Below are 25235 nucleotides of genomic sequence, written 5' to 3' on the forward strand. Positions count from 1 at the left end.
CCCCCTGCCTCTCCCTCCTGCAGATTCCCAGGCACATTCTGACACTGCACGAGCTCCTGGCCCACTTTTCACATGCACATCCAGCCAACAGCCTGGACGACGCCAGGGCTAAACTGGGGGGGTTGTCTGGGTGAGCTCGCCTCCCGGGTGCCCCCGCCAGTGGACAGGCCAGGGCTGAGGATGCTCCCCAGTGGGAGTTTGCTGAGCCCCAGATGGTAAATCTCATGTTCAGGTTAGGATCCCAGGAGGTGGTGTTTGGGGGACCCCCAGCCTGCCCCACCTGGAAGCAGGGTCCCCGGAGCAATCTGAGTTCACAGCTGAAGCCCAGGGGGCAGTTGGTGGGATGGTGTGGGTGGTGTGCTGTCCCTGGCACAGTTGTGGTTCGAGGAAGGGCCCTGGGCACTCACGTGGGCCCATCTGCCAGGATGGGGATCGGCCCAGGGACTCACAGGCACTCTGCCAACTTCCTCTGTTCTCCAGTGTCAGTGTCTCACAACCTGTGGTATAGGAGCCCCAGAGGGGAGCCTGGGTGGTGGGCCTTCATGAGCCCAAGACTGCAGTCAACAGCAGGCAGTGTCACAAGTGGACAAGCCCATGACTTGTCCAGTGTCAGAGGCCCCAGCCCTCTGGTCAAGGCACCTCCGCTGCCCCTCTTTCAGTCTCCAAAGCCCAGGGGGAACCTTCCTCTGCCAGGGCAGAAGCAGGGGGACCAGGGAGGAGGCGCCTACAACAGCCCAGGCAGCAGTTGACGGTGGCCTGCACCAGGTGGTGGCAGTGGAGGTGAGGAGGAGGTTCAGATTCAGGGTGTGTTTTGAAGATGGAACCAACAGGAGTTTTTGATGCATTAGATGTGGGGAGAGAGAAGATGGGAGTCAAGGGCGATTCCAGAGTTTTTGGCTGAGAAAGCAGAAGGTTAGAGTTGCTGCTAACGGGGATGGAGAAAGGTGCAGGAGGGGCAGGTGTGGAGGGGGAATCTTTCTTGTTTCATTGGAGCTTAACTGGGGGCATGTTGAACTTGAGATGGATAACAGTTGTGGAGAGGACAAGAAGAGAGCAGGGCATTTGAGTCTGGAGTGTAAGGGAGCGAGCCATTCGGGAGCCATCAGCTCGGAGATGGGATTATAGTCACAAGACTGGTGAGATCACCAGGGGAGTGAGTTTAGGCAGGAACGAGATGTGCACCAGGAGCTAGGCCCTGGGCTCTGCACCTTATGGAGGCCAAGATATGATGAGCAGCCTTGTACTCAGTGATGGGCTGCCAGAAGCTGCAAAGGAGGGTCGGTCTGCAGCGTGTGAGGTGCTGTCCCCAGCTCTGCCAACCACTCAGTGCCCTAAATGGCTTCCCGAGTCCAGCAAGAGGCAGCCAGTAGGGCCACGGATCCCAGCTGGGCAGAGGGAGGACCAGGCTGGACCAGGGCAGGGCACAGGCCCCGGAGTGGAGGTTCATTCAGGGAGCAGATGTAATCAGAGCGTGATTGTAGACTAACAGAAACCATTGTGGGGTGGAGACCCCAGTCCTCTCGTGCCGCAAGTAGCCAAATCCTGCACACTTCCCCAAGGAGAAGACTTGGGACACCAGCGAGGCTCCTCATCCCTGCGGGATGCCCTGTCCTGGTGCGGGCAGGGGTGAGGAAGGCACATGGGTGCCAAGGCATTTATTCTAAGATCCTGATCCCCTTTCCCACAGCCTACTCGTCCTTTGTCCCACCTGATCACCTGCACCTGGCCTGAACACAGCCCTACTGGCACAGAAGAGGGTTTTCCTATCAGCCTGACAGCAGCCCTTTCATCCTCCTCTCTCCCTCCGGGGACTGAGGCAAGCTCCCAGCCCGGCAGGAAGCCATCAGATAACAAACCCTCCCTGGCTGTGCTCAGAAACACTCCTCCCCTGGGGCTGGCTCTCTCCTACCTCTGGCCTTTGTCCTGCTTTTTCTCCTGAACCTCATCTCTTGGGCTCAATGTAACCCAGGTCATCAGTTTCAGTTCCCCCGGGAGCCTGCGGCCCTGGGAACTCCTCCCCAGCTGCGTGGACGGTGTGGCTCTCAGCACAAAACCCAGCCGGGGCTGGCAGGAGTCCTGAGCAGCTGCAGCTGGCACTTGTCTAACAGTGAAACTAGTGTTGCTACTCTGGGATCGCCCCCTTGTTTGTAGCAAATACGGCCCTCCTCAGCAAAATCCCCACCCTCGTCAAAAGAAATGGTTCTGCTTACTTTTGCTCACCTCCAAATATGAGTCCATCTCCAGGGAACTAGCATATCTTTGAAAGGTGCCTCCCTAGAAGAGGGCTAGGGCCTGGGTTGCTGAGAGCATTGCTGGGAGGGACGGACTGAGGCTCCTAAGGAAGAGACCCCATCTCCATGCCCCAATCTGATAACCAGAAAACAACGGATGATAATAGTTTTATAATAACAACTTTGAAACCAGTGATAATAGCAACAGTGATCACTGCCCTTTATTCAAGCACCTGCCGTGTGGGCTGGGCCTGAGGTCAGCACGTGAAATGCGTTGTCGGGGGAAGAGAGAATCTCCCTCTGCCCTTTTCCTTAAGGTTCTTAAGGCTGGCCAAATAATTAACAAGACAGGTTAGCAGGAGAAAATAATACCAAGTTTAATAACATGTATACATGGGAGAAAGCAGGGACACTGCGTTTCTCCACAATAGCAGAAATTCTCGTCTTAAATACCATGTTCAGCCAATGACAAAGGAGGATGTTGGGGGTGGGGGTGTCAGTTACAGGAGATTATCACTAAAGCACTGTAAACAAGAGTAAGGTTTATTATGCAGTTTTAAGGCCTCACCTTCCACATTGATAAGTTTCTAGAAATGAGGTCATCCCCCCTCTTCCCAATACAGAGAGGGAGATACCTTTACAAATGGAGACTTCCCTTGTAAATGATTGTCTGGCAACTCCTCGCAGGGCCATCCAGAGAATGTGGCCAGAGAGACAGAACTTCCGATAAGATGGGCTTGTTGGTGCCTTTTCTATTGTAACCTCTATCCTACATTATCTTTATAGCAGTCATGATAATAACTCCTTCCTGAAACAGATCTTTTGTTTTAAATTCTTTAGGCAGTTTGGGAGGGGAAACTCAAATATTCTTCCTGAGTTCCCTGAGTCCTTATTGTCTTCAGCTCGAAATAATCCACATACCAGAGTGGTGCTTCCTGGGGTAGCTTGCCCTGAGCACCATCAGCGTTCTCTTCCATCCTCACTCTGACCTTCTACAGGTGAGCAAACTGAGAGTCAGAAGGGCCCAGTAATTGCTCATCACGCTGAGTTCATTAATCACGGATCCAGCTCAACCAGTGTCATCTCTCATTGCTCGGAGGGTTAAATTGGACAGTGTCTACTACCACACACATTAACCAGCCCTCTTGGTGATCTGGTCGTGCTTGTAGAATTTGAGGCATCAGCAGACAAATAAGAGGTTTTGTGCTTTTCTTGGAGTAGGTGGGGTACTTTTTCCAGACTCTCCTCCCCACAAAATTACTAACATCCTAAGATTCCTGAAAACCCACCAAGGCTCTTAGCAAAGTTGGCAACTCACAGGCCTCTTTTCCCACCAATGCTATTTTTAAAAAGCAGTTAAATGGCGCCACCTGCTGGAGGAGGAGTGTTGCGGCAGTCAGAACAGGACAAATAGGAGAGTTGTCCTTATTCTCAGACTAAGGGGCAAGGTGTGTTCTGCTTCCCCCCAGAAGTGCTGGAGCCTACGGGAGTCAGTCTTTCCATGAGCCAGTGCGATTGCCAGGTGCTCAAAAACTAAGCCATTCCAGGGCCGAACATTAAGGAAGCAACTGTATAAAGTGCATTGGAGGAGGGGTGGAAAGAGTAAGTGCAAAGGCCCTGAGGCAGGATGGGTGGGTGGAGTTCGATGGATGGAGATAAGACCAGTAGTGGTGTGGGGCACAGAGTAATGAAGAAATGTTGTTTCCTGTACTCCCGTCCTCCTCTCAGTTTTGCCGTCTCTTTTCCACGTGGTTCAGACTTTCAGATCAGACCTGCTTTCTAGCTATTAATCTCCATTTCCTTCTCTCTGAAATAAGAACACCTGTCTCCTTGGGCTGTCAGAAGGATGATGTGAGCTCATGCCCATAGAGTGCCCAGCACAGCAGGTATTCAATATGCATGCTCTTTCCCCCTCCGTGACCACAGTCTCCACCTGAGCATCTTGGGTGCCAGGCCTTCTTCCTAGGTCTGGCCAGAGGCCCGGCATTCCCTTCTTCCTGAGAGGTGGGGGCAGCCTGTCTCTGACTTATTTTCTGTCCCCACAGGATAATGCACAATGAAGTAAACGAGACAGAGATCATCCAGGAAAACATAGCCATGGAGTGCATGATCATCAAAGGCTATGAGACCCACCTGGACACCAGCCAGACTTTTGTGAGACAGGGCATGGCACCCTGCCTCCCCCCAACCTCAAGGTAGGCCCCAGCAGTGGTGGCATTCGGGGACACCACCAGTTGGTTTGGCTACCTTGTGCCAAAAACCTGCCAACATGATTGTGGAGTATTCCAGGGCTGCTGGAGGAATGTGACAGCTGTATGTAGATGTCGGTATCTGCACACATGGATGCAGATATTACTGGTTTTCACAGTGCCCTTCTCTCCAGATGTACACATGATTCTTCCCAGATGCCCTTGATGTGTCTGTGGATGTCATAGTAAACACTGACATGTCCTTTTGGGGAGAGAGGAGTGGAGGATGAAGACAGATACTGATTGGCCCCGTGAATCACAAGCATGTTCAGCATCCGAGTGGAAGTCGTGTGGGTCAGTCCCTCTGTCCCTTGCTCATCATCCTTTGCCCCTTGCGGGAGGCCGTGATCATAGCAGTTCTCACGGGTAGGAGGTTGCCTTCACCCTCAGCCTCCACTCTCCTTGGGAGCCGTGTTTGAGAGGCACAGCCCTGTGAGGGGGCAGCTAGAGGCTGTGACTGAGGGGACTGACTTCCAACTCGGAGACGTTAGAGCCACTAGGACTTTGAGAGTCAGCTCTTCAGATTCCACTTGCTGTGGGACCCTCAGCTTCTGCTTGCATGCCCCCGAGGTGACCTCCACCTCAGATGGGCCTCCTGAGTTCCTTCTATCCAGCCCTGGGATTCTCTGAGCAGATGAAAAGCTCGCCAGACCCTCGTGCGCCCTGTGCAGCTGCCTTTGGCCCCTGCTGCCCTTAGCAAGGGTATTGTTGACTTGGAGTTCTGTCCTGAGCCCCTCTGTGTGGCCCCTGTGCCTTTTCCCTAGGCTGACCCTGTGACCTGCTGGGCCCAGAGCCAGCCTTCCTGTGTCCTGGCTCCCCCTGAGCTGCATTGGGTCCAAGTTGGAAGTGCCCCAAAGAATGACCTCTCCTGGGGTGGGCAGTGTCACCACAGTCCAGGAATCTGCTCCATTGCCCTGAGCCCAAGCATTTCCTCCCCTCCTGAGGGGCTTGGACTTGAAGACCAGACAAGGGGGCCCAGCAAGGTTCCCGGCAGTGATGGATGTGGGCAGGAGGCAGAGTGGTGGTCCAGAGCAGGCCTGGGGAGATGGAGCGTCAGGGAGGGCTTCCCGAGGAGGCATCACTGGAGTCGAGTCTTGAAGGGTAAGTAGGAGTGCACAGGGTGGAAGGGTGAAGGATGGGGCTCCTTCCAGGCCAAGGAGCAGCACTCAGGAGCCACAGGTAACTTGCCCTGGAACTAGAGTGGGAGCAGAGAGGGGAGGCGGTGGTAAGGAAGGAGAAGTGCTGGAGCAGCCTGCTGGCGGGCCTTGAAAGCCTGAGTCCCGAGGACAGTGAGGAGCTGGCGGAGTAAGTGGGGAGAGGAGGCCTGGAGCACGTCTTAGGGGAGCGGGGATGGCAAATGTGTTCATCACAGTCCCCTGCTCTGCCCGGGAGTGGCTTCCGAGTGCACCTTGTTGAGAACTGGGGCGCTCTCTGGGCTCTGCAGCCCAGCATGTCGTGACTGATGGGTGATGTCTGCTGCGGCTGTGTGTGGCAGCAGGTGCCCTGTGTCTCTTGCTCATCCCTCTGGGTCAGAGCCAGCTCCACACTTGTCCAGCCTCCTGCCTCCTCCAGACCCAGCCCTAAAGAGGTACAGCCTTTTAGATACAGGATACAACCTTCCTTAGAGAGGGAGTACAAACAATACCCTAGTTGGCCTAAATTCAGCCACCAGTTAAGAAAGCCTTCAGGTTCAACAATATACTTATCTTAATTTCAATCACAGAAACTAACTCCTAATCTAATACTGCATTAATCTATTAATTCATAGAAGTAGTACTGTTACTATAAGCAACAAGAATTATTTCTCCTTGCATAATCTTATAACAGATAATCACCAAAAGTTAACAATAAAATAAATTCAACCCAATAATTATTTATTACATTAATTGTTAACCCAACACAGGTAGGCATTCAAGGAAAGATTTAAAAAAGTAAACTCTGCAAACACAGCCCCCACCTGTTTACCAAAAGCATCTCCTCTGGCATTTCTGGTGTTACAGGCACTGCTTGCCCAGTGACACGGTGTAAAGGCCGCAGTGACTGGACCCTGCAAAGGCAGCATCATCATTTGTTGTCTAAATGAGGACTTGTATGAACAGCCACTCGAGGGTTTTACTCTCTTTTACTTTTAATCAGTGAAATTGACCTTTCCCTGAAGAGGCGGGAATGACAAAATAAGACAAGAAGACCCTATGGAGCTCCAATTAATTCAAAAAAAAAAAAATTAAGCCAAATCAAGGGATAACAAATCTTAAATGGACTAACAATTTTGGTTAGGGTGACCTCAGAGAAGAAAATAACCTCTGAGTGATTAGACCAACTAGTCAAAATATTTCATCACTTATTGATCCAAAATATTGATCAACAGAACAAGTTACCCTCGGGATAACAGCACAATCCTATTCTAGAGTCCATATCCACAATAGGGTGTATGACTGCGATGTTGGATCAGGAAATCCCAGTGGTGTAGCCACTATTAATGGCTCATTTGTTGAATGATTCAAGTCCTATGTGATCTGAGTTCAGACCAGAGTAATCCAGGCAGTTTCTATCTATTCCATATTTCTCCCAGTAAGAAAGGGCAAGAGAAACAAGGCGTACTTTACAAAAGCACATTCAAACTAATAGATGATATAATCTTAATCTAATATATATATGTATATAGCCCTGCCTATGAACGGGGTTTGTTAGGCTGGCTGATTAATTGAATGAAACGTAAACCTGTATAGCCAGAGGTTCAATTTTTCTCCCTAACAGCATGTTCATAATCAATCATCTTTTATTAATTGTCCCCAATCTACTTTCCATAGCATGCCTTACACTAATTGAATGAAAAGTATTAGGTTATATATGACTTCGTAAAGGACCACACATCATTGGCCCCATGATCTGTGGAGACAACAGTATTTACATCAGTGTCACAAGGCCATCAGCTGGAGTTCACACTGGAAAACGTACCCAGGAAGACAGCCTACAAAGGACCCATTAGCACACAACAGAACAAGTAATGTGGACTTTTGTCGATGACCCTGTGAAAACATACCTGGGAAGACACCCTACAAAGGACCCACTAGCACACAACTGAACAAGTCATGTGGACTTTTGTCGATGACCTAGTATTTAAAATGGTAGGATAAAGATGCAGGACTCTAAAGTGTTCATGGAAATGCTGAATGCACAACTCAGAAATAAGGAATAATCGACAAGGTAAACCAACTTCAATAGATTTATAATTGCTTACATGTACACAGGAAGAGTTTTTGCTGAACAATTAAGTATTCGTGTATTTGTCTTGATGAAAACATGAAACTTTATGTTGAATAAAAATGGGCCATTTTCCTGTATTAGTACATTACTACTCATCATTTAGTCAATTTCTATAGTTAATGGAGTTATAAACATAATTACAAAGTCATGCATCCATCAGAAAACAACTATGAATGAATCTGGAAATTGTAGGGCCAAAAATAATGTTTTCAATATTATGTATTAGAACATGTATATACATAACAAGGATGAGAGAAAACTTTGATTAAAGGAGATTAAAATGTAATCTAATCTTAAAAGAGTAAAAAGGGTGTCAGTCCTGGGAGACTGGGGATAGGCAGTAAAATTTCACAGAATTCTGAGACTGGAAATGGGCCATTCCCTACTTTCATTTTTTTATTGTCGTTGCCAAGGGAATTTTTCCACCAAGAACAGAGAGATGGAGGGGAAAGAGGACATGGAAGGATATTACAGACGTGAGAAGGTTTCCATTTTCAGGACACCTTAGAGCAGCCAGGTGTCCATATTCTAGACCATGTAACCACAAAGAATTTCCCCTGGCAGATGCCTTCTGTAGCTCTTCCCTCCAAATTTACACTCATTGCTCCTGGTGAGATCATCCTAAATGAGAACAGGCTGGGAGAAACACAGAGCTGCCTGGAGGAAAGCCCATCTTGTAAATTGACCCTGTGCTGGAGCTGGCTGGGCAGAGGACAGGAGCTGCACGATGGATACCGACCCCTCTTCAGTCCAGGGACTTTCTTTTATTGCCCAAAGCACTGGCTGTAACACTGAAGTTCGCTGAAGGCCAATGGGATGAGGTGTAAGACTAAGGTGTCGATAAAACACATGATGCAACATGTTTTCATGTGTAGCAATATGTGCACAACTAGGGAGAAGGGCCCTAACGTCTTTATGATCCTTAAGGGGAATTTGACTCACACCAATTTAGGGATCATTGGCAATAATGTGTCATGTAGAAGAAGGATCGTCAATCTAAACGAACTTATTCACACACTCAGTGTCCTAGTCTGTATGGGATGTCGTAACAAAAATACCATAGACTGGGTACTTTATTTTTTTTGCTGAGGAAGATTCACCATGAGCTAACATCCATGCCTGTCTTCCTTTATTTTGTGTGTGGGTCACCCCCACAGCATGGCTGCTGATGAGTGGTATAGGTCTGTGTCCAGGAACTGAACCCATGCTACCAAGAGGAGCTCACTGAACTTAACCAGTAGGCTGTGGGGCAGGCCCCTAGACCAGGCACTTTGGCACTTTTGGGGTTCCTTTTGTGTGTGTGAGGAAGATCAGCCCTGAGCTAACATCTGATGCCAATCCTCCTCTTTTTTGCTGAGGAAGATTGGCCCTGGGCTAACATCTGTGCCCATCTTCCTCTACTTTTTTATGGGATGCAGACAGAGCATGGCTTGACAAGCTGTGCATCGGTGTGTGCCCAGGATCTGAACCTGCAAACCCTTGGGCCACCATAGCGGAGCACCCACACTTAGCCACTGCACCGCCGGGCCATCTGTAGACTGGGCACTTTTAACAACAGAAGTGCATTCCTCACAGTTCTGAAGACTGGGATGTTCAAGATCTAGGTTCAAGCTGATTTGTTTTTGGTGAGAGCTCTCTTCCTGTTTTGCAGAAGGACAGCTTCTTGCTCTACCCTCATCTAGCAGAGAGAGCTCTGGCCCTCCATCTCCCTATAAGGGCACTAATCCCATCATGGGGGCTTCACACTCATGGCCTCATCTAAGCTAATTAACTCCCAAAGGCCCCACTTCCAAATACAATCACTTCGGGGATTAGGATTTTAACTTATGAAATTGGATTACGTAGACATTCAGTCCATAGCATTCATGAAACCAACAATTAACACATATTTATAGAAGTCATACAGCCCCAACTGAAGAATGTTCTGGAGATCATGTGGCAAATGATACAATGTCTTTCCCTTTACAGAGTCTTCTAGTGGAGGCAATAAAAATTAACAGCCAAACAAAGCTTGTGATATTAAAAAGCTAACATAGATCAATTATGACAGATTGTATTTACAATCGTTTTCTGGTAAGACAGGTCTGATTATCAGAGTCCAGATTAAGCAAATTCCCCTGGGTGAGGGCATGTGTGGCTATCTCACCTAAAAAGGCTCTTTCCTTTTTGAAATTTTATTTCATCTAGTCCTGTTTGCTTCCACATCCCTTTGGTGTTTTCAATCTTACAGTATTTATTAAATCAACGTTTAATTGTTGCTCTGCCTTTACCACAACTGACTGGAAGCAGAAGTTACTGGACTTGGCTGAAATGAAATTTCAGTTCATTTTTCCTCCTCTTTCTGCTCAGACTCTCTTCTCTCACTGTTGAAATAGCAAATGCCTTAGGGGAGAAGCCACGTGGAGCTGGTGCTCACAATCTTCTGCTTCCCTCATCTCAGAGATTGTAGACCCCCAAGTCCTGTCTGCACGGGATGTTCTAAGACCCTTCAAACAGCTGTTCTGTGTGCATTGTACAGCTTTTCTAGCTGCCCCAGGAAAGCTACTCAATAAAAGTGGAAGCTGCATTAATTTTACCCTGAAATGTTTTAAACCAATGAGCATTTGTCATTTTTCAATGAGTATTTCTATAATTTTATAAGAACATTTAAATAGGAATTTTAACAGCAATAATGGCTGTTCTTTGGCCAGAATTCCATGTCATTCATTGTTTGAAATTATATCTAAGCTTTGATGGACTCTCCTCAGTGCCTTTTAAAATATCACTGTTCCTTACATTTAAATATCTTGTGATGGGTTTGTATCAGTCACCTCTTTTGTACCATTTCAGATCCTCTTGGGTCCTCCTATCCTTGAGTCGTATGTCATTTAGCAACCAGCTTTGCAGGTATCATATTTGTTTTATGCAAGTGCCTCCTGACTGCTCCTCACATTTTGTCCCTGTGCCCTCTGCCTCTCCCTCTTGCCCCGGGGTGTCCATGTTGATGCTGAGGTGTGAAAAACTTCCTGATCAAGCCCACACATGCACGGCCATGCTCCTTGTTGTATGGATGTGTGTGTGTTCAGCAATTCTGTATGGTCACAGGGTGCACGGCTATTATGGCATCTATGTGAAGGTGTGTTTTGTTGATGTCTGTGTGTGTTTAGAGAGTTCAAGTCACTGTGGGCTCTGAGACAGTGAGTGGTCTGTAAGTGTGTGAGTTTGTGTGTATGTTCTGAGTATCAGTGTGCATTATCAGGTGTAGTTTACAGACTGAATGCTGATGGTCATTTACAAATAGTGTGTATGTGGGTGTGGGTGTGTTGTCAGCATTTCCATGTGTTCAGAGGATGTCTGTCATTGTGGGAATGTGTGGAATAAGTATGTTGTTACAGATCAGCATGGGCACCAACACTGTTTGCCTGTTACTAGTTCAACACTCAACACCCCTGAAGAAACATTGAGTCCAGACATTCACAGGCCCCATCAGGCCCACAGAGATCCTACTCAGCTGTTTTCTTCCCATCACAGAAATATGAACAGGTAGCCAAGGACCACTTGATATTTGAGAAAATCCTCTAGCATGAAAAATGGAGCAAGAAACACATACACTGAAGTGAAGGACTAAAGGAGTAGCAAGGAAATCCAGAGATCATAGTGAAACTTCAATTGCATATCTAGTAACATCTTCAAAACAATTAGACATGGGCCGGTCCCATGGCCTAGTGGTTAAGCTCAGAGAACTCTACTTCAGCAGCCCAGGCTCCATTCCTGGGCATGGACCTACACCACTCATCAGTGGCCAGGCTGTGGTGGCAACCCACATACAAAATAGAGGAAGAGTGGCACAGATGTTAGCTCAGGGTGAATCCTCATCAGCAAAGGAAAAAAAAAAGAAGATAAAACATCCATTAAGTGTATATATATATATGTATTGATGTTACTGCACAATATTGGGGTTCTCTTGCCCAATGCACATTAAAAAAGCCAGTTATTTTGGCATCAGCTTTTGGGAAAAGAATTGTAGCTTTATTTTTGTGAGATTTATCTGCAAGGAGACAGGGGCCATGTGTCTGTCTCAGATCTGTCTCCCCGATCCAGGGCTTGGGGCACAATTTATGGGATGAAGGGCAGGGCGGTCTGACATGTGGAAGTAGATGATTGGAAGTAAGGAGAAGTGAGGTAATTGATGATCTTCACAAGCAAAGTCAAGCTTTGTGGCTCTTCATCGGATGTGTGTTCAGAAATTGGCAGTGTTACGATGATCTGAGGATGGAGCTTTTAGCTGCTTGATGTCAAAAATATCATTTATCGAGCATTTGCGCAGGTGTAGTTGATGGGTTGGTGGTGTCAACTGGCCTGAACTGGACTAGGGGTCTCAGTTCCTGAAAGAAAACTCTTAACTACTCTGTTGATAAGATGGGGTCAGTTGAACTGGTCCTGGAGGGCCCATGGTTATGTTGGTATATGCATATATATGCATATGCCTGAGATTATCTATATGTGTGTTAAATGTAGAATATATGCAAAACCAGACTCTAGTGAAAGTGGTCAGGACAGATTTTAATCAGTAATATACCACTGCAATAGGGAAGAGGGAACAGGGTGAACTGAACTCAATTTGATTTGTACAGAGGTGACTGGGCATTTGAAAGGGAGAATGAGGGAGCAGGCAGAGGGGTGAGCAGGGGCTCAGTAGAGTCAGGGAGGGAAAAGTTACAGAGTGTTGGTCAGTGCAGTGTAATCTGGCCAGTTGTGTCTGCTGGTTGGAAATGATCAAAGTTTCACTTTTCTCCTCTCACAGAGTCTGGGAGACAGACACCCTATCCTCATCTCAATGAATGGCTCTCAGGACCTTGAGAAATGCATTCCTTGGTTATTAGAGACACTTATATATATAAGTGTCTCTAAATATATATTTATATATATATATAATATATATATATATAAAACTCAAAAGGACAGAGGAAATATTCACAGTTGTAAGCACTTTTGGGTAAATGCTCTAAGAAAGGGATGTCAGAGGCAAATGACTGAGTGTTGGCCAGAACAAACAGTCAGTTCTTTTGGCTGCTTTGAGCTTTCTCAGGCCGACACTCTTTAAGGGGGCAGGGGTCATCCTAGGGATGTGGATTTGAGCTGTTAGAAACTGTGTCAGTGTTTAAGTCTTATAATGCGTGTGGAGGTGTGAAACCATTTGTGCTGAGAGGCTGTAGTTATTATAGGATAAGATTGAGGCCTAGTCAAGAAGAGGGCTCAATGGAGCCTGGCTTGAGTTTGGTCAAGTACAGGATCATATATAGAAATAAGATATGTACATTTTTTGGATAATATAAATCATTATATTGAATAATATAATATATTGAATTAAATAATATATATAATGAATATATATTGAATGTGTATAAATAACATAAGTATGTGTACATATATTTGAATTAAATAATATAAATATATAAAAGAGAGTGACATCAACATCATGGCAGAGTGAGCTTCCCCTATTGAACTCTCCTCCTCTAAGACACAACAAAGAGGACATTCATAGTCCAACAGAAGCTATTCACAAATAATATAAATATATATATGATTTCAAGGAATATTCAGACATAATAGAAATTTCCAGGGCCAGCTCCGGGGCTTAGCAGTTAGGTGCACGCACTCCACTGCTGATGGCCCGGGTTCGGATCTCAGGTGCGCACCAATGCACTGCTTCTCCGGCCATGCTGAGGCGGCGTCCCACATACAGCAACTAGAAGGATGTGCAACTATGACATACAACTATCTGCTGGGGCTTTGGGGGAAAAAAAAAGGAGGAGGATTGGCAATAGGTGTTAGCTCAGAGCCAGTCTTCCTCAGCAAAAAGAGGAGGATTAGCATGGATGTTAGCTCAGGGCTAATCTTCCTCACAAAAAAAAAAAAGAAATTTCCAGAATTAATAAAAGACTTCTATTCTAGATTCAGGCAGGTGAACACATCTCAAGCATAATTAAAAAAAAAAAATCTAGAGTTAGATCCATCCAGGGAAACCAAAGAACACCAAATACAAAAGAAGATATTCAAAGCCCCACAGAGGGACAGAACACTTACAGAGACTTACATTTAGAGCTATGATACATTTCTTAACAATGGAAGGCAAGAGAGAGTTGGATTAAATCTTAAAGATACAGAGAGAAAATGACTTTCAGTGTATACCCAATCACACCATATCTCAAGAACTGGGGTGAATTACAGATATTTTTATGCAAACATTTACTAAGAGTATTACCACCAACAAATGCTCATTAAGGAACTTCTAAAGAATGTACTTTAAGGGGGCCAGCTACCCAGTGTAGAGGTTTAAGTTCAGCACGCTCTGCTTCCAAGGCCTGGGTTCATGGGTTCAGATCCTAGGAGTGGACCTACACCACACATCAGCCATGCCATGGTGGTGACCCACATACAAAATAGAGGAAGACTGGCACAGAGGTTAGCCCAGAGCTAATATTACTCAAGGAAAAAAATTAAAAAGTAAAATGAATGTACTTTAACAAAAAATTGATAGAAGAAATGCTAAGATGTAAAAATGGATTGTGAGGATAAAAAAGGGTAAACATCTGAATAAATCATTGAAAGCATGACTTTACCAAACAATAATAATATTGACAATGTATAACAGATGGAGTTAAAAACTAATGACAAGGGAACTTCTGTTTTAGAGTAGACGAGGACAGGAAAGCACTCTTGCTGCAAAACCGGACAAAGCCAGATAAATTATAGATATATTTTTAGAGCATCAGAGAACTTCAGGACCAACCAACTAAAATTCCAGAAAGAAGAAAAACTCTTTTATGTGAGCAAGAATTTTTACCTTTCTTTCCCCCAGAAGCATTTTCTGATTCTGGGTGCCTGTTGAGGATCTGGCTTGCTCAGTCTGAGCCTCGGCTAGAGAAAAGAGAAACTAGGCAAACTTGTAGTGATTCTGCAGGACTGGTGTGGCAGAGGAAACCTGAGGGCTTTCACACACACAACTGCTCTTCCTCACAGCACCTGTGCTAAGTTTTGGTGCCACACAGGAATCCGGGGAACTAGGCCAAAGCTTCCATAAAGCAAAGTGAAACATCCAGAAGTGGTGGAAGTGGCCTAAGTCCAACATACTGCTAGTCTGACCTTCAGGGAATGTGCCATATTGTGAAGCGATGTAAGGTAGGAGGCTGGAGAGCTGCGCTGAGATGTCTGAAGGGTGTAGCTGAATTTTCTGTGGGCTCCCAAACCTGAGGAGACAGAGATCTACCAGACTTAGAACCAGACGCCTGTGCGGGGGAGGGGAGCAGAGCAAACAGGAACAGGGGGAAAGCGGAAGGGCTGGGTTTACTAAAAGTGAGACCCAGCCCCAAGTCTGATCAACATCTGATTGGACTCAGGTGCTCCAACCTCACTGTTTCCCAATGAAGGAAGACAAGGTCACGTGGAGCCTCTCGAGTTACATTACACAGACCTTCCAAAGACACTGGTGAGAGGATGGAGAAGGCAAGCCACAGACTGGGAGAAGACCTTTGCAAATCACATATCTGACAGGACTATAAAGAACTGTCAAAACTCAGCAATAAAAAAATCCAAGTTTAAAATGGGCACAGAATTGGACACTTCACCAAAGAAGATAAACAGATGGCAAATAAGCTCATGAAAAGATGCTCAACGTCATTAATCATGAGAAAAATGCACATGAAAACCACATTGAGATACTGCTATGTACATATTAGAATGTCTAAAATTAAAGATGTTGACCATACCAAGTGTTAATGAGGATGGAAAGTCACTGGAACACTACTACATTGCTGGTAAGAACACAAAGTGGTTCAGCCTCTTTGGAAAACAGCTTTCAAGTGGAGTTTGTTATGCTGCTGTAACAAATTAGCACAAATTTCATGGCTTAAAACAGCTCAGATTTGTTTTACAGTTCTGTAGGTTAACAGTCTGACACGGGTCTCCTTGGGCTAAAATCAAGGTGTTGGCAGAGCTAGGTTCTTTTGGGGGGACTCTAAAGGTTAATCCATTTCCTAGCCTTTTCAAGCTTCTAGAGACCACAACATTCCTTAGCCTATGGCCCCCCTCCTCCACCCTCAAGAGCAAGAACTCGGCATCTCTCTGGCCCTGCTTCCCTTGTTGCATCTTTTTTCTACTCGCCTGCTGTTCTTTCCCTTTTAAGGGCCTTTGTGATGCACTGGGCCCACCTGGATAATCCAGGATAATCTCCATATTTTAAAGTCAGTTGATTAGCAACCTTAATTCCATCTGCAAACTTAATTCACCTTTGCCAAGTAAACTAATGTATTCCCAGGTTCCAGGGATTAGGACATCTTTCTGGGCCATGACTTTGCTACCACAAACAGTTTTTAAAATAAAGTTAAACATACACATACCATGTGACCCAGCAATTCCACTTCTAGGTGCTTACCTAAGAGAAGAAGACTAACGTTCACACAAAAACTTGTTTGCAAATATTTATAGCAGCTTTATTCATAGTCAAAAAAGACAAAACTGAAAATAACTCAAATGTCCTTCAACTGGTGGATGGATAAACTGTGGTACATTCATACAATAGATACTACATTCAGCAATAAAACAGAAGGAACTGCTGATACAGGCAACAACATGGATGAACACTAAACTGAATGTATTGTGCTACATGAAAGAATCCAGACTCAAAAGGCCAAATACTGTAGGATTCCATTTATATGATATTCTAGAAAAGACAAACCATAGGGAAAGACAACAAATCATTAGTTGCCAGGGGTTAAGGGTGGGGGAAGAGTTGACTACAAAAGAGCAGCTGAAGGGAGTTCTGGGTGCTGGAACTGTTCTGTATATTGAATGTGGTAGTGGCACAGCTCTATGCATTTGTCAAAACAGTTGTACAAAGAGGGAAACAAATACATCATTTCTCAGTCATCAGATTGGCAAACCTTTAAAAATCTGACAATGCCGATCTGACAATTCCCAGGGAAAGGATGACTCAGACACTGTTGGCGAGAATGGAAATTGTTAAAACTTCAGAGGATGATTTGGCTGCAGCTCGTCAAGTTGCAGATGCACATCAGCCTCTGGACCAGCAATCCACTCACAGGCAGGCGTCCATTCTAGGGAATCCACGTGTGCTCGAGGAGACACACACAACTATAGTTATTAAACATGGTATGGGAATGAATTAATTGTGGTTAGTAGTTATTTAAAAAAGAAAGCAAAAAATGCATATGGGAAAGAATCAACCCTGCTGGCTACATATATGATCTGGGAAGGTAACTCACTGGTTTGTCTCCTTAATAGTACATAGCACAGACAGCACTGTACTAGGAATCTGGAGACAAGCATCTGAGCATACAGTTCCAACTCTGCCACTAAGTAGCAGTCAGACTATGGACGACTTAACTTGAGAAACCTCACTTTTCATTTACACGAAAATGAAGAGGTTAGGCTCTACAACCACTAAAATTATTTCCAACTCCACAAATCTATGCTTCAATAAGTCAACAATCAAAAATTATATTCCAAAGTACCTATGTTCAGAAACTGTTTTTCCCAGACACCCTGAAATTAGAAACTATCAGGGAAATAGGATATCTTAAAATATTGATACATAGGGCCGGCCCCGTGGCTTAGCGGTTAAGTGCGCGCACTCTGCTGCTGGCGGCCTGGGTTCGGATCCCAGGCACGCACTGACGCACCGCTTCTCTGGCCATACTGAGGCCGTGTCCCACATACAGCAAATAGAAGGATGTGCAGCTATGACATACAACTATCTACTGGGGCTTTGGGGGAAAAAATAAATAAATAAAATTATTTAAAAAAATATTGATACATAAAATGGCCCAAATTTCTTGGTACGTCTATGACAAGCTGTTTAATCAAGATGGTAACTCAGAAAGAGCGTATAAACAGCAAAACCTACCATATTGACTCGGGTCACCCTCAGGAAAAACATATGTCCTCTCCCACTTTAACATTCCAAAACAAATTCACCATACTAGTGAGTCCGTCTTGTCAAGTTCAGGTCTGTCTAGCCAGAAGTCATTCATGTATATGGTAAGATTTACTTCATTTTTTAACAAAGATAAAAAGATAAATGGCTTTTTGTATTTTTGCCTGTTTCATCTATAAAGATCTTACATTACAATTTAATAGCTTCAGACTGCTACAGTAATTTAAAGAGCATTTTGAAACTTGTAATATGCCATGTCCAACAGAATCTAGTAAAAAAATCAGTAGTTCACAATCCAACAATGCTTATTTAGATTCATTACCAACAATCCTTACACTTCAAAGACACCAATAACCAACATGTCATTTGTTCCTCCTGCAGAATTTCATAGGTTGTTAAATTCTGGTATCATCCAAAAGTATAATTAGGATGCTATCAATAAAATGTATTTTTTTATCAGAAATATTAAAACTAATGATTAAACTATTAAACTAAATGATTAACTAAATATTAAAACTAATGGCAACTAACGATCTGTTGTCTTTCCCTATGGTTTATCTTTTCTAGAATATCATATAAATGAAATCCTACCGTATTTGGCCTTTTAACCTTTCACCCTCTCAGTTGTGGGAGGTCAAGATTTGGCCACCCTGAAATCCATCTCTTTACCTTGGTTGTTTTCTCTAGGGACATTTGACCTCCCCCACTAACTAAAGAATTTGACATAGTAACTCCTTCCTGGAACTGATCTATCATGATGGCTGTAAAGATAATGTAGGATAAATGTTACAATAGGAAAGGCACCAACAAGCCCATCTTATCCGAAGTTCTGTCTCTCTGGCCACATTCTCTGGATGGCCCTGCGAGAAGTTGCCAGACAATCATTTACATTTATAAGGAAAATCTCCATTTGTAAAGGTATCTCCCTCTCTGTTTTGGGAAGAGGGGGGAATGGCCTCATTTCTAGAGGCTTATCAATGTGAAACTTGAGGCCTTAAATCTGCATAATAACCTTACTCTTGTTTACTGTGCTTTAGTGGTAATCTCCTGTAACTGACTCCCCCCATCCCCAACACCCTCCTTTGTCTTTGGCTGAACATGGTACCTAAGACAAGAATTTCTGCTATTGTGTTGAGAAACGCAGTTTCCCTGCTTTCTCCCATGTATACATGTTATTAAACTTGGTATTATTTTCTCCTGCTAACCTGTCTTGTTAATTATTTGGCCAGCCAGAAGAACCTTAAAGAAAAGGGCAGAGGGAGATTCCACCTCTTCCCCCGACACAATCAAATCAAAATTTGAAAATTCTTGCTCTACGAGCTTTCCAAATCTAAATTCTTACAATTCTAAATGAGTATGGAGACAAAACACACACTACATACTACTTCTAAAAACCTCCTCCTTATCCGATTTTAATTTTAGCACCAACTGCCAAGAAAAACCTTTCCACTGAAACCAAAATTCCGTACACATTATGTCAATCATCAATTGATCAGTCATCAGTCTATGTTAACAGAAGGTGAGTTATTATTAGGAAGCTACATAATTTGCACCAAAGACTGTTTAAAGCTCCTGTCATTAAATGCAGTTTACAACAATTCACAGGCTTTAAAGTTCACCTTGCAAATATAGAGTCAATTATCAGAAACCATTAATGGGATTAGGCTTTTCTATAAAAGTGGTCCCAAGGAAGTAGGAACACTTATTTGTTTAAAGAACGCAATGAGGAGCCAAATAGCCTGAGAGGAGTCAGACAGAGGAGCACTGACCACAGTCCATCTTCTGAAGGAAAGTGTTCACCCCGGGATGTCGAGACCTGGCCTAGACGGGCCCCGGGGAGCACGAACTCAAGGGCTCGAGCAGAGGGCAGGCGACTCCCTGCCGCCCCCTGCACCTCCGCTGGGTGGGCAGGAGGCCCCGCCAGGGTGGGGCACCGCCAAAGCAGAGGGACCCGCCGGCCAGGCGGCGCTCCTCTGCTCCTCAAAGGGACAGAGTTGGGCTCCCCAGCCTGGGGCAGCCCGCCAGCAGCTCCATCCCCCGACCCCATCCGCCGACCCCCCCCCACCGCGCTCCCGCCATCTGCGGCGGAGATCTCCACACCCAGCCCGCCGCCCACCACCTACCTCAGCGCCGCCTCCTGCCCAGCGCTCCTCCACACTGCAGAAAGGAGAGCTCCCCTGTGCTGAAAATCATGGAGGAAGGATCCAGAAACCGCCAATCCCCCTACACAAACCTCCGAGACAGCCACCTGCGCACCTGGGGCCCCACCTCCAGTGCACACGCCCTGGGGCTCTCCAGCTCGCCAACCCCTCTGCCGCTCTGAGAGCCAGTCCTGCGCATGCGCGGGCCTCCAAGAACAATGGGAGCCGCTGGGGGGCACCGGGAGGGGGATGGGGGTGCGGGGACCAAGGTGTACCTGAGAGGGAGAGCGGGAGCTGGCTGGCACTCTGCATTCCTTGACTCTGCTCTCCCTGGATGACCATCAGTTCCTGGAGAAGATCTGCCTTCCCTTGAGGCGGCTCCTCCTGTCCTGAGAAGCACGTTACATGATCTAACATTTGTTTAAAAAAGAACAATGACATCCTTAACACCTGATGTGTCGTGTCCCCAGAAGAATTATCTGCTTCCCCAGAAGACTAGACAGTGAGCAGCTGGGACTGAGTTCTGACCTAGGAAGGAAGGACACTGAGGGCACAGCTGTCTCCCCTCTGCCGGCTCCTTCCTCTGAGTTGTGGCCGTGATGGGGTCACAGCCTTGGGGACTCGTGCAGGTGACAACGCTCACATGTTTGCCCACCATATTACATTTCTTATGGTTGAGTGGTTAAAATGGGAGGCTAGCTGTCAGTTTTTCTGACGATTTCACTTGCAGAAATGTCTTTGGACAAAGAAGTTTGTTTCCTTAAGTTCTGATTTTTATAATCAATAACAATAGTTAAAATACTTATTTTCTTAATCTCATTGGCATGCAAAAACAAACAAGTCACTTGGTTTTCACCAAATTGGCCACATTTTCATTAAAACTTTGGAAGTATTGCTGTTTGAGGTAAAGAAAGCATTTGGGAAGAACAATTACCCTTAGATAATATCTTCCCAGATAAATGTACAAACACATAGTTATGAGCCGTTCTGAGGGTCCTGGGAAATCCAGTTTGAGTTCTACAATGGATCATCTGAAGTAAGGTTAAATTAGTAATTTTCTAAGGAGTTTGCAAGTAAATATTCACGTCGCCTTCATCAAATAGGTCTGGTGATTTAAATGAAGGTTGAGCTTAATGATAAAAGTTTTCAAGAGACTGAGAAATATTAAGTAAATGTACTTAAAACAAAAAGGTGCAAATCAAAGTAAAGCCTGCCATTATCCTCTTTAAAACAGAGTCACAGTAGCACTATTGTCAAGGTATGAGAAGGAATAGAAATGCTTTATAAAGTCAATTCTTCACTTCTAAAGGACCTAACGTGACATTCTAGAAATGTCCATAGTCTTTCACTCATCTAGATTAAAATTGCTCAATTTATATTTTAAAGACTAATGTATCTGAGGGCAAAATATTCAAGGTCAGTGTTTAATTGTTTTTCATTGTTGCAAAGTACATGGGTATAAAGTGTGGCTGAAATCCATGGTCTTGGAGAAGAAAAATATATAGAACTTATTTATCACTCTCACAGCATGTCCTGACTTCATCCTACAAATATCCCAAGAATAAAGCCTCAGTGAATTCCATTCTGTTCTTAGATATGACATCTTTCATTTCTAATGAATATTCTCAAATTAGGCTCTAGCTAGTAATTATGTTCCTGATGCAAATAGGCAGTAAAAAAGAATCCATGCTTGATTAACTCAGGCTCAAGAGGACTACTTAGAACCAAAATTTGATTTTTGCTTTGTTTTTCTTTATCGATTTCTTTCTTTCTCCTCAGTGGAGTCGGCAGATAAATGACACAGAAAGCTGAGAGACTGGAGGGCAGGGTCTTGAAGAATGTAGGATTTCCTAATCTTCCAGATCTTTTTTATCTTTAAAATTCTGTGATTTTTGCTGTTTATATAGGAGTTCATTTTTTTTCATTATTTCTCATAGTGATCATAATAGTGAGACTAACAAAACTTAACACCTGTGGAACATTTTTTGTGGTAAAAATTTATGTCATTCTGACAACTGTTAATATTTTAAAAAGCCACTAAGAGATAACCTGATGCTCAGAGGATTATTAGGGTGGTGAGATTGTTCTGTACATAATGGTGGCTACATGTCACTATATGTGTGTCAAAACTCATGTAACTGTACAACACAAAGAGTGACCCTTAATCTAGGGACTGTAGTTCATAATGTGGGAGATCAAGATTTGGCCACCTGAAATCTATCTCTTTACCTTGGTTGTTTTCTCTGAGAACATTTGACCTCCCCCACTAACTGCCTAAAGAATTTGACATAGTAACTCCTTCCTGGAACAGATCTTCTGTCTGATGGCTGTAATATAATGTGTAATAGATGTTACAATAGAAAAGGCACCAACAAGCCCATCTTCTCAGAAGTTCTGTCTCTGGCCACATTCTTTGGATGGCCCTGCAAGGAGTTGCCAGACAGACATTTACATTTATACGGGAAATCTCCATTTGTAAAGGTATCTCCCTCTCTGTATTTGGGAAGAGGGGGGATGACCTCATTCCTAGAAACTTATCAATGTGAAAAATGAGGTCTTAAATCTGCATAACAGCCTTACTCTTGTTTACTGTGCTTTAGTGATAATCTCCTGTAACTGACTCTCCCCACCCCCAACATCCTCCTTTATCATTAGCTGAACATGGTATTTAAGACGAGAATTTCTGCTATTGTGTTGAGAAACGCAATGTCCCTGCTTTCTCCCATGTATACATGTTATTAAACTTGATATTATTTTCTCCTGCTAACCTGTCTTGTTAATTATTTGGGCAGCCATAAGAATCTTAAGGAAAAGGGCAGAGGGAGATTCTCTCTCACTTCCCCAACAATAACAACGTTTCAATATTGTTCATTCATTATAACAAACGTATCACACTAATGCAAGGTGTTAATAACAGGGGAGATGGCGCTTGGGAGAGAGGGGAGAGGCAGTACGGTGGGTGTATGGAGCTCTATGTACTGTGGGAGATCAAGATTTGGCCACCCTGAAATATATCTCTTTACCTTGATTGTTTTCTCTGAGGGACATTTGACCTCCCCCACTAACTGCCTAAAGAATTTATACATGGTGGCTCCTTCCTGGAACAGATCTTCTATCATGATGGCTGTAAAGATAATGTAGGATAGAGGTTACAATAGGAAAGGCACCAAGCCTCTTTTATCAAAAACTCTGTGTCTCCTGACCACATTATCTATAGATGACCCTGAAAAGAATTGTTTTCCTGCCCTCTGAAGTCCCAAGCCACTACCCGCCCCCAACACGCTCCTCGCCTTTAGCTGCGATACTTAAGCAAGCAGCTTAGACAGAGTGACGAGTTGCTCATTTCTGAGTTTCTCCCATGTATACACGTTATTAAACTTGGTATTATTTTCTCCTGCTAACCTGTCTTGTTAGTTATTTGGCCAGCCATAAGAACCTTAAGGGAAAGGGCAGAGGGAGACTCTCTCCCTCTCCCGACATACTATCTGTTCAATTCTCTGTGAATCTAAAGCAGTATTGTTAAGAATAAAGTGTTTAAAGATTTTTTGAAAGGCACCGAAAGGTGAGCTAACACTGTAGGGCATCTATTTTGTGCAGAAGGGCAAGGAAGAAGAAGATGAAATGATTTAAAAAGTTCACCTTGTGACAGTTTGAATTGTGGTGTGTTTCTGAAGCCTTAGACAAGGGCAGGACATAGAATTTGAGACAGGAATGAAATAAAGGAGAAGGAAGACATCAGCGTGATCAGACCTGATCAATTAATATTTAGGACAAGTTACTATATTGGATGGATTTGTTTTTATTTTCTTTGCTTTTTAGAAACCTTACACCTTTCTATGAAAGCCACACGTGCACAGTGTCAACAGGTATGTTTCCTACCGAGCGGCAGCTGCTTCTCTCCCTCTGCATCTTCTATTCCTTCCCCCTCCTCTCACCACCTCTGACTGATGGTCGCTGTGTCTATCTCCCTTCCTTACTCTTCCTCTCTCCTATTTTTTTTTTTTTTTTTGCTTTATCTTTGTGTTTCTTTCTCCTCTAACACATCAGACTAACCATAACCTTCCTGGTCATTGTTTAGTTCCACTGAACGTACTCAGTGGTTTCCATCAAGAAATGATAGATCAGTGTTCTGGGAAATTTTTCTCTATTTCAGCTACTTCTCCACCCTCAATCTAAAGCAGGAAAATTTCTTGAACGTTGAGCCAATTTTTATATTTTTTTCTTTTTTGAATCCAAATTTCAGAGCTCCTGGTCATATTGGAAAAATTGCTGTAGAAGGCTACCTGGAGTTGAGCCGATACTTCTTCCTATGGCCATAAAAAAGAATCCTTATTTTGGCCATGGGGCCTCAGGAGAAGCCCTCGTGAGAGAGGAATCCACGCTAACCCTATGTTGTACCTAGGACTGGCTTCTCCTAATACAGTGGTTCTCGAACTCCAGTGTGCATTAGAACTGTGTGGAGGTCCCCTACAACACAGAATGCTGAGCCCATCCCAGAATTTGTGATCCAGTAGGATGGCGGACCCAAGAATTTACATCTCTGATCATTTCCCAGGTGATGCTGCTGACCAGCCACACATTGAGAACCACCGGCTTAGAAATCTTAGGTTTCAAAGGATGCTTTGCTAGAGCAGACAGCCAAAACTATCAAAATCTTAATCAAGATTCACCAACAACTTGAATGTGTTGACATTTGGATCTAGAGGCTCCTGAATTTTCAGAGACTAAAGCAAAGATTACTCTGAGTTCAAGGTTTGTGACTCTCCTAAGTGTCGCCCAATTCCTTTGCTTGCTTCCGTCAACCCCTACCTGGCTAGAAAAGAATATTAAAAACAAAGCCAGCTTTGATTATTTAATCTTCAGTCAATTAAGACATTTTTGAGGAAGATTTTTTTGACAGAATAGCCCACTTTCTTTTATCTACACTATTGGAAATGAATTATTAGTGATAACAATGGTTATTTACTGAGGACCTAATATGTCTCAAGCCCTTTACAGACTTTTATTGCTCTGCTTCTCAGAACCCTACGGCATCCCAGGTGTGTTTACTGTTTCTCCACCACTCCTCTAATGAACCCCCCAGACCACACTTATATTTGACTTCACTATGCCTTCTCTCATTTAATTTAGCAATAGAGTAAAATTACAGAAGAAACTTGAAGGGGCCTTGAGCCCCAGCAGGAGAAGGTCTAAAGTCTATCCAGGACAAATGCCTTAATGTTTGTTTCTGAGAAGTTTCCAGGGACAAATGCTCCACTAACTCCAGAAATCAGTTCTGATATCTCTAATCAATGATATACATTAATTAATTGGTTTTTTATTGATTGGTTGATTGTCTGCTATATTACTTTGCCATATAATAAAATTTTTCTTTGTGTTATTTAAATAATTTTCACTTTATATCCACTTTTTA

General features: G+C 44.3%; 3 long non-coding RNA genes across 4 annotated transcripts in view; 1 reads left to right on the plus strand and 2 right to left on the minus strand.

The window, feature by feature from the left end:
• LOC147911270 (uncharacterized) overlaps positions 1–20584 on the minus strand; it is a 33168-nt gene extending 12584 nt beyond the window's left edge. For both annotated transcript variants that reach the window (XR_015551336.1, XR_015551337.1), the window contains exon 1: positions 19805–20584. This is a non-coding gene — a long non-coding RNA (uncharacterized LOC147911270). The remainder of the gene's footprint in view (positions 1–19804) is intronic.
• Positions 2588–19701, minus strand: LOC147911271 (uncharacterized). The gene is made up of 2 exons (XR_015551332.1): positions 6438–19701; positions 2588–6060 (listed from the first exon to the last, which is right to left on the minus strand). It is a non-coding gene; the product is annotated as an uncharacterized LOC147911271 (long non-coding RNA).
• Positions 20585–21729: 1145 nt separating the features above from the next.
• On the plus strand, positions 21730–24357 carry LOC147911272 (uncharacterized). Its single transcript, XR_015551346.1, has 2 exons — positions 21730–23688; positions 24066–24357. It is a non-coding gene; the product is annotated as an uncharacterized LOC147911272 (long non-coding RNA).
• Positions 24358–25235: the final 878 nt, after the last annotated feature.

This window comes from Ceratotherium simum, unplaced genomic scaffold (genome assembly GCF_057802395.1).
Source record: "Ceratotherium simum simum isolate JZ-2026a unplaced genomic scaffold, ASM5780239v1 HiC_scaffold_44, whole genome shotgun sequence".
NCBI lineage: Eukaryota > Metazoa > Chordata > Mammalia > Perissodactyla > Rhinocerotidae > Ceratotherium > Ceratotherium simum.